The sequence below is a fragment of the Eschscholzia californica genome, unplaced genomic scaffold, assembly GCF_041429995.1.
Source record: "Eschscholzia californica isolate CP2 unplaced genomic scaffold, dmEscCali1.0.p SCAF_4, whole genome shotgun sequence".
Classification (NCBI taxonomy): Eukaryota; Viridiplantae; Streptophyta; class Magnoliopsida; order Ranunculales; family Papaveraceae; genus Eschscholzia; species Eschscholzia californica.
The window spans coordinates 51,080,150-51,092,743 of NW_028238461.1; the positions used below are offsets into that span (position 1 = coordinate 51,080,150).

General features: G+C 34.8%; 1 pseudogene; it reads right to left on the reverse strand.

The window, feature by feature from the left end:
- Positions 1-222: 222 nt before the first annotated feature.
- Positions 223-2,331, reverse strand: LOC147545802 (leucine-rich repeat protein 1-like; annotated as a pseudogene).
- Positions 2,332-12,594: the final 10,263 nt, after the last annotated feature.

Below are 12,594 nucleotides of genomic sequence, written 5' to 3' on the forward strand. Positions count from 1 at the left end.
TCTCCTTTACTTGATTCGACCCCGGATATAGGGTTTTAGAGGGGGTTTTATTATGGTCAATATATTATATTCGTTTTTAAGAGACGTTTTGAATATAGAAACCCAATTAGGAGCAATATATTTTGGCATAAGTAGGAGAAAACCAAAGCTTTGAATAGAAAACCAACTAGGAGCAATATATTTGGCACAAGTAGCATTCTGATACTACAATTACAAATATGCAAAATAATAGTTGACCCAGAGCTGCTAGCTTATAGATTTACAACATAATAGTAGTGCTTTTACTACTACATTATACCGCCCATACCCAAATACAATATACTACTATAAAGTTATACCCCATGTCGATTCTTACTAAAAACAAAACAATTTAACGTCAAGTATGGTTGTGATAATAGCTGAATCACCATGCGAAAGCTTTAATCATGTGCAATTCGTATCGTACATTGCAAGTCCCTGCAACTCTGGACCTTCCAGTCGAGGATTGTTCTCGAAGCTACACCTTCATTGCAAAAGAAATAGGTCAAAAAGTGAGTGTCTGTCTAAGAAATTCAGTTTGCCAAAACGAATAAGTATGCACACTGCATTTAAGATGTGGAAACTCGAGTAACGATAGCCAAAAGGAAAGCAAGCTTTGCTATTAGAATTCTACCTTACAAAACCTATACACAATAACAACGTATCACCATGCTACCGGTTGTTTCACTAAACTTATTAAAATTTCTTGTCAATTTTCCTTGGGTTGAACAGAATTCAGTGTTCCACTAAAACTGGAGTTGCACTTGGATTAAATTACTCACTCGTACATGAAATTCATTTTCTATTGATATGAAAGGTTATATTGACTTGTTAAATAAATTGGGTACCCTACTAGAGTTTCACTTGCACATACAATAAAGGGGGCCTCAGTTTTAAAGTTGACCTAAATATTTCTGAGGTAACTCTGATACACCAGATGAGACTAAGAGCCACTTAATAAACCACTACCTCGATTGATGAGGTGGGTCAGCTTACTGAAATGAGACTTGAGCAGAAGATAAAACCTAGTTTTGTTTCTCTCAGCTAGTGATTTAATAACTGGTAAACACACCCAAATAAAGGAAAGTGAGGATTACAAGATACAAGACCAAAGGATGCGAAACTTATGTTTATATCATGCACATGACATCAGTGAAGAGCTTTGTCAAGAAGTTGCATCAGACTACTTGCAAGTTCGATGAAATAAAAAAAACTAGAAAACCAATAGTATAAGCAAGAAGTATGACATGCTGACAAAAATATCATAAACAATTTGGACTGTAGATTTACGTGGATATTAAGTAATAAGTACGAGCTGAAGTTTAGAAGCAGTCCTCTTAAGAAGTGCACATGATCAATTAGAAAATGTGGAAATAAATAACTTACTTGTTCAAGGGCATGTGCTCAAAAGACCCACTAGTCGGGATTGTTCCACACAAGTTGCTGTCTGAGACATCTCTGAAAGCATCGTGGTTTTAGTGAGGTCAGTACGAGTAGAAGTAACTAGTAAGAACTACAGTTAGAAGAAAGCAAATGAGGAAGTACTTACACAACTTTAAGGCTTGAAACACCAACAAGTTCCCTTGGAATTTTTCCAGTCAATACGGTTATCATTAAGACGTCTTCAAATAAATCAACACAATAAACTCAGAAATATATGGTCACCACATAGTTAGTCCTAGGTGATTTTACGTTAGAATTCACATCCCTGTCCCATCCTGGCACTTGAATCAGGATTCCGGAGGTGCAATTGTTCCAAAATCTGAATTTAACTTCAAGTTCCCTAATGCAGTGACTTCAACTTCCCTAATGCAGGTGGAATGACCCCAGAAATGTTGTTGTTGTATAAATCCCAGCTGATAAGGCTCTTCAAGTTTCCAAGTTCAACTGGTATCTTCCCTTGAATGTTATGTTTGTATAACTCTCTGCATCAATCAGGAACGAGAAACTGAAGTTAATGTTTTATCTCGTACTAAACTTGATTAATTAGAAACTGTAGTTAGCATCCGGTATTTTTTTTTTCCAAATTACACCCATTGCTAAAATAATACAACACAAACATATACTTAAAATTGGTAGACCAAGTACAGTTCCATGGAAATGTGTAATGGCAATTACTGGCAACGAGATAAAACAACGGGAAAGAATTTAACGCATGATATCCATAGCAAACATTTTCTTGAAAAATAAAATAAAAAAATGTTTGTGTGTTGTGAAGACATACAAATATAGTGGATGTTCGAGTTTCCCAAGTTCAGGTACGAGATGGCCAGATAAGTTTGAGTTTCCTAGGTCCCTGCAGAGAGTACCATGGTAAGATCAGTAAAGACATAAGAAATACATAAGAACATTTGGGTTTTATTTGTAAGAGTCGAATCGTGGTCTTTCAAGTGGAGAGATATATGTGTGACCAGTCAACTAATGTAAGTTTCACAAATATTTGGGTTTTCAATCATTAGGACAATTCGTGCTATCACAACTTAATGAATCTTGGTGATAAGCTGCTTCCACCGAGACTCGAACAGATAAAACCCAAGATTTATTCCATATAATCGTGGTCTTTCAAGTAGATGTTTAAAGCTCTTTAAGAGATATGTGTGTGACCAAACGACTCAAACAGATTTTTAAAAAGCTTATCACCAAGATTACTAAAAAAACTAGGATATGACATCAGCTGAGAACCTTTTTTTGTCAAAATCTTTTGTAACTTTATCGTTTCCCAAATAATTATAGGGTTTGACTGGGATGGAGGGTAGCTTAAGATGATCCCATGGCATACAGTTGCATAAGAATGGCATACAGTTGCATAAGAAAATTTTAATTGTTGGGGGTTAATTTGAGATACTAGGGTCTGTGGCATATGTATAAACAAACTATCATCTGCCCCATAAGAGTTGCAAGTTCAGATGCATGATTTAATGGGCTACGTTGGGCTTGGCTCAAAACTCAAATTGGTGGGGGAAGGGGATCATCTGCATGATCCCAACTTTAAATGCTTAGACGTATTGAATCTAGTGTGACCATTTATCATTCTGAACTTGGAATATTGCTCTCATATAAATTCTATCAGGTGTTAACTGTGCCGTTTCTTTTTTTTTAAATGAAATTTTTCAGGACAAACTTGTTGGGATTTCATAAGGAACAAAACAAGAACATCGACAGGGAAAAACAAACTCAAGGTTTAATAGTAAATCAAATCAACTTAGCTAATGTGACATAGTATAATAATAGAAAAACTAATTAAGGGGCACGCATAATATACTTACAGGCATTGGATCAATGTCACATATAATTGCTTTGGGTTTCTTCACGCTAAGCAATATTATGCGTGAAGAAACCTTGAGTTTGTTCACGCATAATAGTATGGTGGTGGTAGTGGTGGTGGCGGTGGTGGTGGTGATGGTGATGGTACCGTGATGGTGGTGGTGGTGGAGCTACGAGGTGGTTGTTGTCGAGGTGTGGTGGTGGTGGTGGCGGTGGTGGTGGTGGTGGTGGTGACGGTACCTTGGTGGTGGTGGTGTGGTGAAGGTACAGTGGTGGTGGAGCTACGAGGTGGTTGATGTCGAGGTGTGGTGGTGGTGGTGGCGGTGGTGGTGGTGGTGGTGACGGTACCGTGATGGTGGTGGTGGTGGCGGCGGTGGTGGTGGTTAAGGTACCTTGGTGGTGAAGGTACCTTGGTGGTGGTGGTGGTGGAGCTACGAGGTGGTTGTTGTCGAGGTGTGGTGGTGTATGGTGGTGGTGGTGGTGGCGGCGGTGGTGGTGGCGGTGGAGCTACGAGTTGGTTGTTGTCGAGGTGTGGCGGTGGTGGAGCTATGAGTTGGTTTTTGTCGAGGTGTGGTGATGGTGGTGGTGAAGGTGCCATGGTGGTGGTGGGGGCGGTGGTGGTGGCGGTGGTGGTGGCGGGGGCGGTGGTGGTGAAGGTACCGTGGTGGAGCTACGAGGTGGTTGTTGTCGAGGTGTGGTGGTGTATGGTGGTGGTGGTGGTTAAGGTGTGGTGGTGGTAGTTGAGGTAGGGTGGTGGTGTATCGTTGATTTATAGCTTCGGCTCTTTCATTAACAATATTCATGGGATCCTCCGTACCTCTACCAGGTTGTCTTCTCGGTGACATTGTTAAAGATCGACGAAAGCTCTGATACCAACTGTTACAGCGCGTAATAGGCAAGAGATTAAAAATATAGAGATTGTTCCTCAATGATTGATTAAATCAAACAAAATTGTATTTAATAAACTAAGCTCCCTTAACAATGAACATTAAAAGTCTACTTATAAGCTTCAACCCATAAAATAATAGAAGTATAAAATTACTAAAACTCTAAAATATCTAGAATCTAGAAACTACTAAAAACTAGGAAAACAACCAAAATTGTGAAACTTCTAAAAACTAAGGTTGTGTTTGATAGCAACTTCGGAAATTTATTATCAGAAGCCTCGACATAAGAAAAGATTTAAAGGAAATTATATTCCTAATAAATTTGAAACAAAATCAGGACAGAAAACAAGTAATAAAACTTGTTTTAAATGCGGAAAAATAATCTCCACTTGCAGAATGTAGAGATTGTACGGTTTTTTCGAAGTATTTAGTCGGAACTAAACCTTCTCTAATACAGTTCATGTCAGCTCCGCTATCCACCAATGCTACTGCATTAGTAATGGTATATTCTTTGTTGATAACAATATTAATACTTATATACCATTTCTGATAGGTAATTTTCTGCATAGTATTTAAAAAGATAAGATTATTATCTAAAATACTAGATGGTTCTGTGTTTAGAATAGTAATCGATTTATCTTTTGATTGATGTTTTTCAGCTAGACTTTCTAATTGAATAAGTCTGATATTCTGGTTATCTAACTCTTCTCTGATGAGTTTTATTTCAGATTTAACTATATTTACCTCACTTCTTAAATCTTGAGAAGTAGAAGGTTTTAAAGAAGTTTCTGGTTTTCCTTCAAGTCTTTGAAGTACTTCTTTCATACTGTAATGTTTAGTAATATTCGGTTTCTCAAAGGAACTAGGAGAGTTTTTTGTCTGTTCTAAGCAAAATTGTAATATTTTACTTTTTAGCAGAGGGTCTGTTACTTTATCTATCATAGATATTATTTCTGATTGAGTATCCGTTAAAACATTAATACTCAAGCCATTCATTTCTACAATGGCTTTCCAATAGTCTTGGTTTTTAGAACATTGTCCTGAACAAGGTTCCTTTTCAGATATATCTTCTGATTGGCTAGAAGATAGAAAGTCAATTTCATTGACATCCTCAGAGTCACTAGAAGATGAAGATTCTTCTTCAGTATTAGAGGTCAGGAAAACTTTGCTTAATTCAGCTTTTAGATTGTCATCAATTTTTAATTCATTCAGTTTTCTTTTGGTAGAACATTTATTAGCATAATGCCCTATTTTTCCCATGCAAATTCTGTTTTTTCAATTGGTATTGTAATTTCATATCATTACAAATTTCTAATCCAGTTTGAACACAAGTAGTAATTATATGTCCATAAGTTAGATAACTATAAGAGATGATGTTTTCATTATTTTGATCTCTTAGTCTTTGTCTAACTTTTTCAGCAAAAAGAGGAGGAAGTCCATCAATGAACTTAGCCTTCCAATATTCAGAATTAGCATCATTGCGTTGCATAACTTTACAGATAAAGACATCTTTATACCATCTAAAATGGGTTAAAGATGGACATCTAAGGTTTTGTAAAAGTTCTCGACTTTTCTCTTGTCTTTGAGGATGACTCCCCACAAAATGCAAAAGAATAGTCTGAAGTAAAGTATAAACTGCATCAGGTTTAACTTGTGCAGTATTTGGTTCAGGTTTTGTAGCTGTGAAAATTTCAGTCTGCTGGGCAACAGTGAGAACATTATCCCACCATCCTTTTAAGGCACCAACAAAACCAGTAACAATGAATTTAGCCACAGCCGAATCATCATTACCACTAGCTTTGCAAATGCTGGCATACATTAACATTTTATGAACAACTTCATAAATTTGATATTCTGAAAGACCATCAATATTCCATTCATAAATGGAACGACCATTATAAGAATTCTGATTTTGATAAAAGTCTTCCTCAAAGAGGAGATCTTGAGGAGTAGGTCTTTTATAATAGGTCTTAAAACCTGTATTAGGTTCATTACCAAGTTTATATAACATGGGTTGAACTTTACTGATATCTGGTCCAGACTCAAGATCAGAGTTTTCAGTACTAGAATCTTGGCTAATAATATTAATCTTTAAATTTTTCATTCTTTCAATGATTAAATTAGCAAAGTCTATATCCTGTTTATCAGACAGTTTAAAGTCTTTGATTTCTGGACTAGGTTTAACATCTACTTCAACAATTTCTTTGTCTTTATTTTTTGAAGTGGATTCAACCTTGGTAGATAAAACTTTAGGTGTATCCTTAAGTTTTTCTTCAATACTACTCAATTGATTATGAATAGTATTTTCAATTCTGATTAATTGACTACCAATAGTCTGAAGACTTAGATTGGTATGATTGTGCTGTTTTATGACGGTAGTTACTGATTCACTAGGTATAGCATATGGAACTGCTTCTAGTGCTTTACTTTCATTGTCATTTTTAAGAGTCAAGGCTTCAGGTGGAGGATGAATAGAATTAATCTTAGTTCCATCACTCTTAGTCCACATTTTTGTATAATCTTCTATCACATGGATAGTTTTCTGATTAGGGTACCAATTATGAAACCAAATAGTAAAGGTTGTCATTTTTTGATCCCTTTCTAACTCTTGATAATAAATATTTTTAATATTTTCAAGAGTCCTACTATTAAAGGCTGCAAAAAACCAATTTCGGAAAGCTTCATGTTTTGTCATCATGAGCTCCTGATTAAGCCACTGTCTAGGTATTGATCCTGGACTATAATCCATAAAATTTTATAAATGGAAACTCATTTCAGATTGAGTCGGAGAAGTCCTTTGTTCTTTCTCCTGTTCAGTTGTCTGTTCAACATAGACTCCATGTGGAATTTGTTGATCAGAAATCTTTAATCCTCGGATGATCTGCTCTTTAAGTTCATCATTTGATACAGAGTATCTGGATAAACTACTAGGATATGAGACTTTATAGTCTTCTATCCTTTTGGCGGAAGAGCTTCTAGTTAAGCTTAGTTTACTGATTTTATTAGGGGCAAATGTTATTTCAACATCTCCCTCAGGTGTTTGGGTTATATCTAAAATACTAGATGGTTCTGTGTTTAGAATAGCAATCGATTTATCTTTTGAATAACCCAAACACCTGAGGGAGATGTTGAAATAACATTTGCCCCTAATAAAATCAGTAAACTAAGCTTAACTAGAAGCTCTTAAATATAGTTAAATCTGAAATAAAACTCATCAGAGAAGAGTTACATAACCAGAATATCAGACTTATTCAATTAGAAAGTCTAGCTGAAAAACATCAATCAAAAGATAAATCGATTGCTATTCTAAACACAGAACCATCTAGTATTTTAGATAATAATCTTATCTTTTTAAATACTATGCAGAAAATTACCTATCAGAAATGGTATATAAGTATTAATATTGTTATCAACAAAGAATATACCATTACTAATGCAGTAGCATTGGTGGATAGCGGAGCTGACATGAACTGTATTAGAGAAGGTTTAGTTCCGACTAAATACTTCGAAAAAACCGTACAATCTCTACATTCTGCAAGTGGAGATAGAATGCCAATTAATTATAAGCTACCTGAAGCTTATATTTGTAATAAAGGAATCTGTATTCCACAAACCTTTATTTTAATCCGAAATTTATCTCAAGAAGTTATTCTGGGAACTCCATTTATTAATTTATTTTTCCCTTATGACAAGATAGATGAAACCGGATTATATGCTAGTTTTCAGAATCATAAAATACATTTTGAATTTATTACTAGCCCTGAAACCAGGACTTTAAATGAGTTAGAATATTTAATTAATTCTAAAACTGCTCATTTAAACTTCTTACAAGAAGAAATACATAATTTGAATATTTCCGAGAAATTGAACTCCCCAGAAATAAAACTAAAAATCAAAGAAATTGAAAATCAATTTCTAACCGAAGTTTGTAGCAATATTCCCAATGCTTTTTGGGAAAGGAAAAAATATATTGTATCTTTACCTTATAAACCTGAATTTGATGAAAAAACTCAGATTCCGACTAAGGCTCGTCCTAGTCAAATGAATGCTGAATATCTTGAACTTTGTAAGAGAGAAATTCAAGATTTATTAGATAAGAAGCTTATCAGAAAAAGTTATTCACCATGGAGTTGTACCGCTTTCTATGTGAATAAAGCAGCTGAAAAGGAAAGAGGTGTTCCAAGGCTTGTAGTAAATTACAAACCTTTGAATGATGCTCTAAAATGGATTAGATATCCTATTCCAAACAAAAAAGATCTTTTAGATAGATTGCATTCTGCAAAAATATTTTCTAAATTTGATCTTAAATCTGGATACTATCAGATTCAACTAACTGAAGAAGATAGATATAAAACTGCATTTACTGTACCCTTTGGGCATTATGAATGGAATGTTATGCCATTCGGTTTAAAAAATGCCCCTTCAGAATTTCAAAATATTATGAACGATATTTTTATTCCGTATTCAAATTTTACTATTGTCTATATAGATGATATATTAGTATTTTCATCTAATATAGATCAACATTTTAGACATCTTAGAATTACAAAAGATGTTATCAGAAAAAATGGTTTAGTCATATCTGCACCTAAAATGAAACTCTTTCAAACTGAAGTTAGATTTCTAGGACAGAATATTAGTCAAGGGACAATAATCCCTATTGACAGAAGCATTGAATTTGCCTCTAAATTTCCTGATGAAATTAGAGACAAAAATCAATTGCAAAGATTTTTAGGTAGTCTTAATTATATAGCAGACTACTACCAGAATATAGCAATGGATAGTGCTATTTTATATGATAGGCTTAAAAAGAATCCATTACCTTGGGATGATCAGCATACCCAAGCAGTCCGAAAAATCAAACTTAGAGTAAAACAATTACCATGTCTAGGGTTAGCAAACCCTCAATGGTTCAAAATTGTTGAAACGGATGCCTCTGATATTGGTTATGGAGGTATTCTAAAACAGAAAAACCCTTCTACTAATAAAGAAGAATTACTTAGATTTGCATCTGGAATGTGGAAGAATGCTCAGAAAAACTATTCCACCATCAAAAAAGAAATGTTATCAATAGTCAAATGCATTTCTAAATTTCAAGATGATTTATTAAATCAATCTTTTCTACTCCGTATTGACTGTAGTGCTGCAAAAGATATTTTGCAAAAAGATGTTAAAAATTTAGTTTCTAAACAAATTTTTGCAAGATGGCAATCTGAATTATCTGCATTCGATTTTAAAATTGAATATATTAAAGGAAATCAGAACTCTCTTCCTGATTTTTTAACCCGTGAATTTTTGCAGGATAAAGATGGAACCACCTGATAAAGGAGCAGGAGGATCTAGATATCCGAAGAAAGTAAATCAGAAAAAAGGGAAGTTTTCTTCTCTATCAGAATTCCCTGTAGTAGGATCATCCTCTCAGGATAAACCCAATCCGAAACTAACTGCTAAAGATATCCTAAAAAAGGAAATCATTTATGCTAAAAAGTTAATAACTGAAAAAATTCTATCTGTATCCTTAGAAGATGTCCAGTGGAAACATGATCCATGGCACATCAAAGAACGGTACTTAGGAGTACAAAACTATCCTATCCAAGATGGCAAGCATAGATATATCTATGAAGCCATTTTGAATGAAACAGAATCTGTACAAATGGTACACCACCATTTGAATCTGAAAGACAGTAAGTCTCCTATAACACATTCTAAGTGTTATATAGTAAGAGTCTTACATATAACAGAATGGGCTCTTGACCCCTCAAGACCCAGAAGCCTGAAATTGAATGGTCAAAACTATAATTATTGGGATTATGTTTTGGCATGGTCATTCATGTTCTATTATCAGAATCCGATCAAGAAACACTCCTGGTTTATCAGTATTAACCCTGAAATTGTTAAAGGAAAAGGTTTCCCTCTCTGGTTTCTGCATTGGTGGGAGAAATTCGGTCCAGAACTGAGTTTCTTACCAGATACACTGAAAGACCCTTGGCTAAAATGGTATGAGTATCATCCAAAGCTCAAGGGAAAAACTGCAGAAAAAACCCCAAAAGGGTTATCAGCACTCTGTTATATGGCAGAGTTCAAAATACCATGGATATGGAGATGGGATCTAGAATTTCACTTTGATGATCTATTAATTCCATGTATTAGCAGAACTTTTCATTACAAATGGTGGGATGGGTTTCCTATTACAGATACCCATAAACTCATTTGCCAAACTGTAATTGAGTATGAAAATGCCTATAAGGCTACTCAAAAATCCGTATCTATTTCACCTTCTGATAATATTTTCCAATTTTTATTGGATGATATTCAGAAAAAATATCCGAACCTTTCATCGGTAGATCAACAGATTAAAGTTATGGAAATAATTAAAAATCAATTCCTAGCTCATCATCATCAGAAGCAAGATATAGAGACTGAAATTCAAGATGACTCGTCATCTCAAGAAAATCAGTATGCTGTATTGGCTGGAGAAAGCCAAGATCCAAATGAAGATTTCGATGACTCAAAATCAGCAAAATCGGATACCTCAATGGCAGATTACTGGGATGCTATCATCGAAGTGCATTCTCAGAAGTTACTAAAATCTGCAAAAGGCAAACAAAAAGATCAGTAGTTTGCTACAGTTACTGTACAATTGTACAGTAAATCCGTATTTCAGTATTATTCGACAGTATCAGCATCTAGAAGACACTATTCAAAATATTGATTGTCAGCTTAAATAGTAAAGGTCAAGACTGTTTCGACAGGAAGAGTCAAGAACTATTTTGACAGGAAGAGTCAAGAACTATTTCGACAGGAAGAGTCAAGAACTATTCTCAACAGTAGATGGCGGCTTACTGTGACAAATAGTAAAAGGCAAATAGTAAAAAGTCAATTTTACTATTCACTATTCATCAGAAGACGACGAAGTAGACCTGGAAACCGGAACTGTTCCGGTCATCTAAAAATTTCTATAAATTCCGAATGTTGGTTCATTCTGAACCCAAGTTATTTTGCAAGTTATTTTCTTCTAAGTTTTTCCTTTTCTTCTCTGTCAAGCTCTGTAATAGTAGTTTGTAATTAAAGCTTGAAGATTAATAAAGCCGAAGTATTGCTCTCCCATCTTTGTAAGTTTTTTCTTTATCAGTTGATTAAGTCTGGTTTCTGCTCTCCCAACTCATCTTTGTAAGTTTTCTCTTTATCTTTTATGTTAAACGATCCTTGTTAAATATTGGTATCATCATTTTATTTTTTTTCCACTGTTTGTTTCACTACGGGTGAAAGAATTAATTTTCCAAATTTTTTAATTTCTTCTATTTGGTATTTCAAAGAAAACGAAAATCACGGGAATAATTTGAAATTTCCTTCAAGTTCTGTTCAACTTTTTTGTAAAAATATAATAAAATATACTCAAACACTCAAATATCCTTGTGATCTTACAATTGATGCCTCCACTCTAAAATCTTGGATCTTGATTAGAACACTCAAATACTCAAACACTCAATAGCTTTGTGATCTTACAATTAAACTGATACATATAGATGATCATGAACTATTCTAGTTACTTATACTTTATGCTTGGTGATAATTCCATCATTTTGGGCACCATTCTTAACTAGGGTTATGCTGGTGAAGTGATGATGAGGTGAGTTTTGGAGATGAAGCCTGAAGTGTGAATGAAGCTTGAAGAATGAGTTTGTTTAGTTTTGTTTTGATCTTACACCCAATTGAGATGTTCTTGGATTTGTTTTGAGTCATAGATCTCATATATTTTTGCTTTTTAGATACAAAATAGAGAGGGTGTGTGATGAATGAAGCTTGAAGGGTGAGTTTTAGAGATGAAACTTTTCACATCTTTATTACTTTCTCTCCGTGCATTGGGCTGAGAGAGCAAAAAAAAAAAGAGGGTTGTGAGAGAGAGTGGGAGGAACAATAAAGGTAGAGAGAGAAAGAGCAAAAAGGTACGACTTTCCTTTTGACAGAAAAGTTTTACTCGGGTCTCGGGTACGGGGAGGGTAATTAATGGCCAGCGCTTTGGGGAAAGCTAAATAGTTTCCGGGATGTGAAATTTTAAAGGGAATATGCAAAATTTTGAAAAGTTTCCGGGGAAACATATTTTATGGGGAATATGATTCAAAATAAAAAACTCTCCACCTCACCTCTCTCCTCCATCTCATCTTCTATCTCTGCCACCTCACCATCTTCACCGACGAAGGTCGCCGGCCGGTTACCTTCAAACATTAAAAAAAAAAAAAAAAAAAATTCTCTCTCCTCTCTCTCTCTAAAAAAAAAAAATTTTAAGACCTAGATCTGGTCTGTTCTTCACGAACAGAACTGGTCTGTTCGTGAAGAACGACCAGATCTAGGTCTGTTCTTCAAGAACAGAACGGACCTAGATCTGGTCTGTTCAGACCAGATCTAGGTCTTAAAGTAAAAAAAA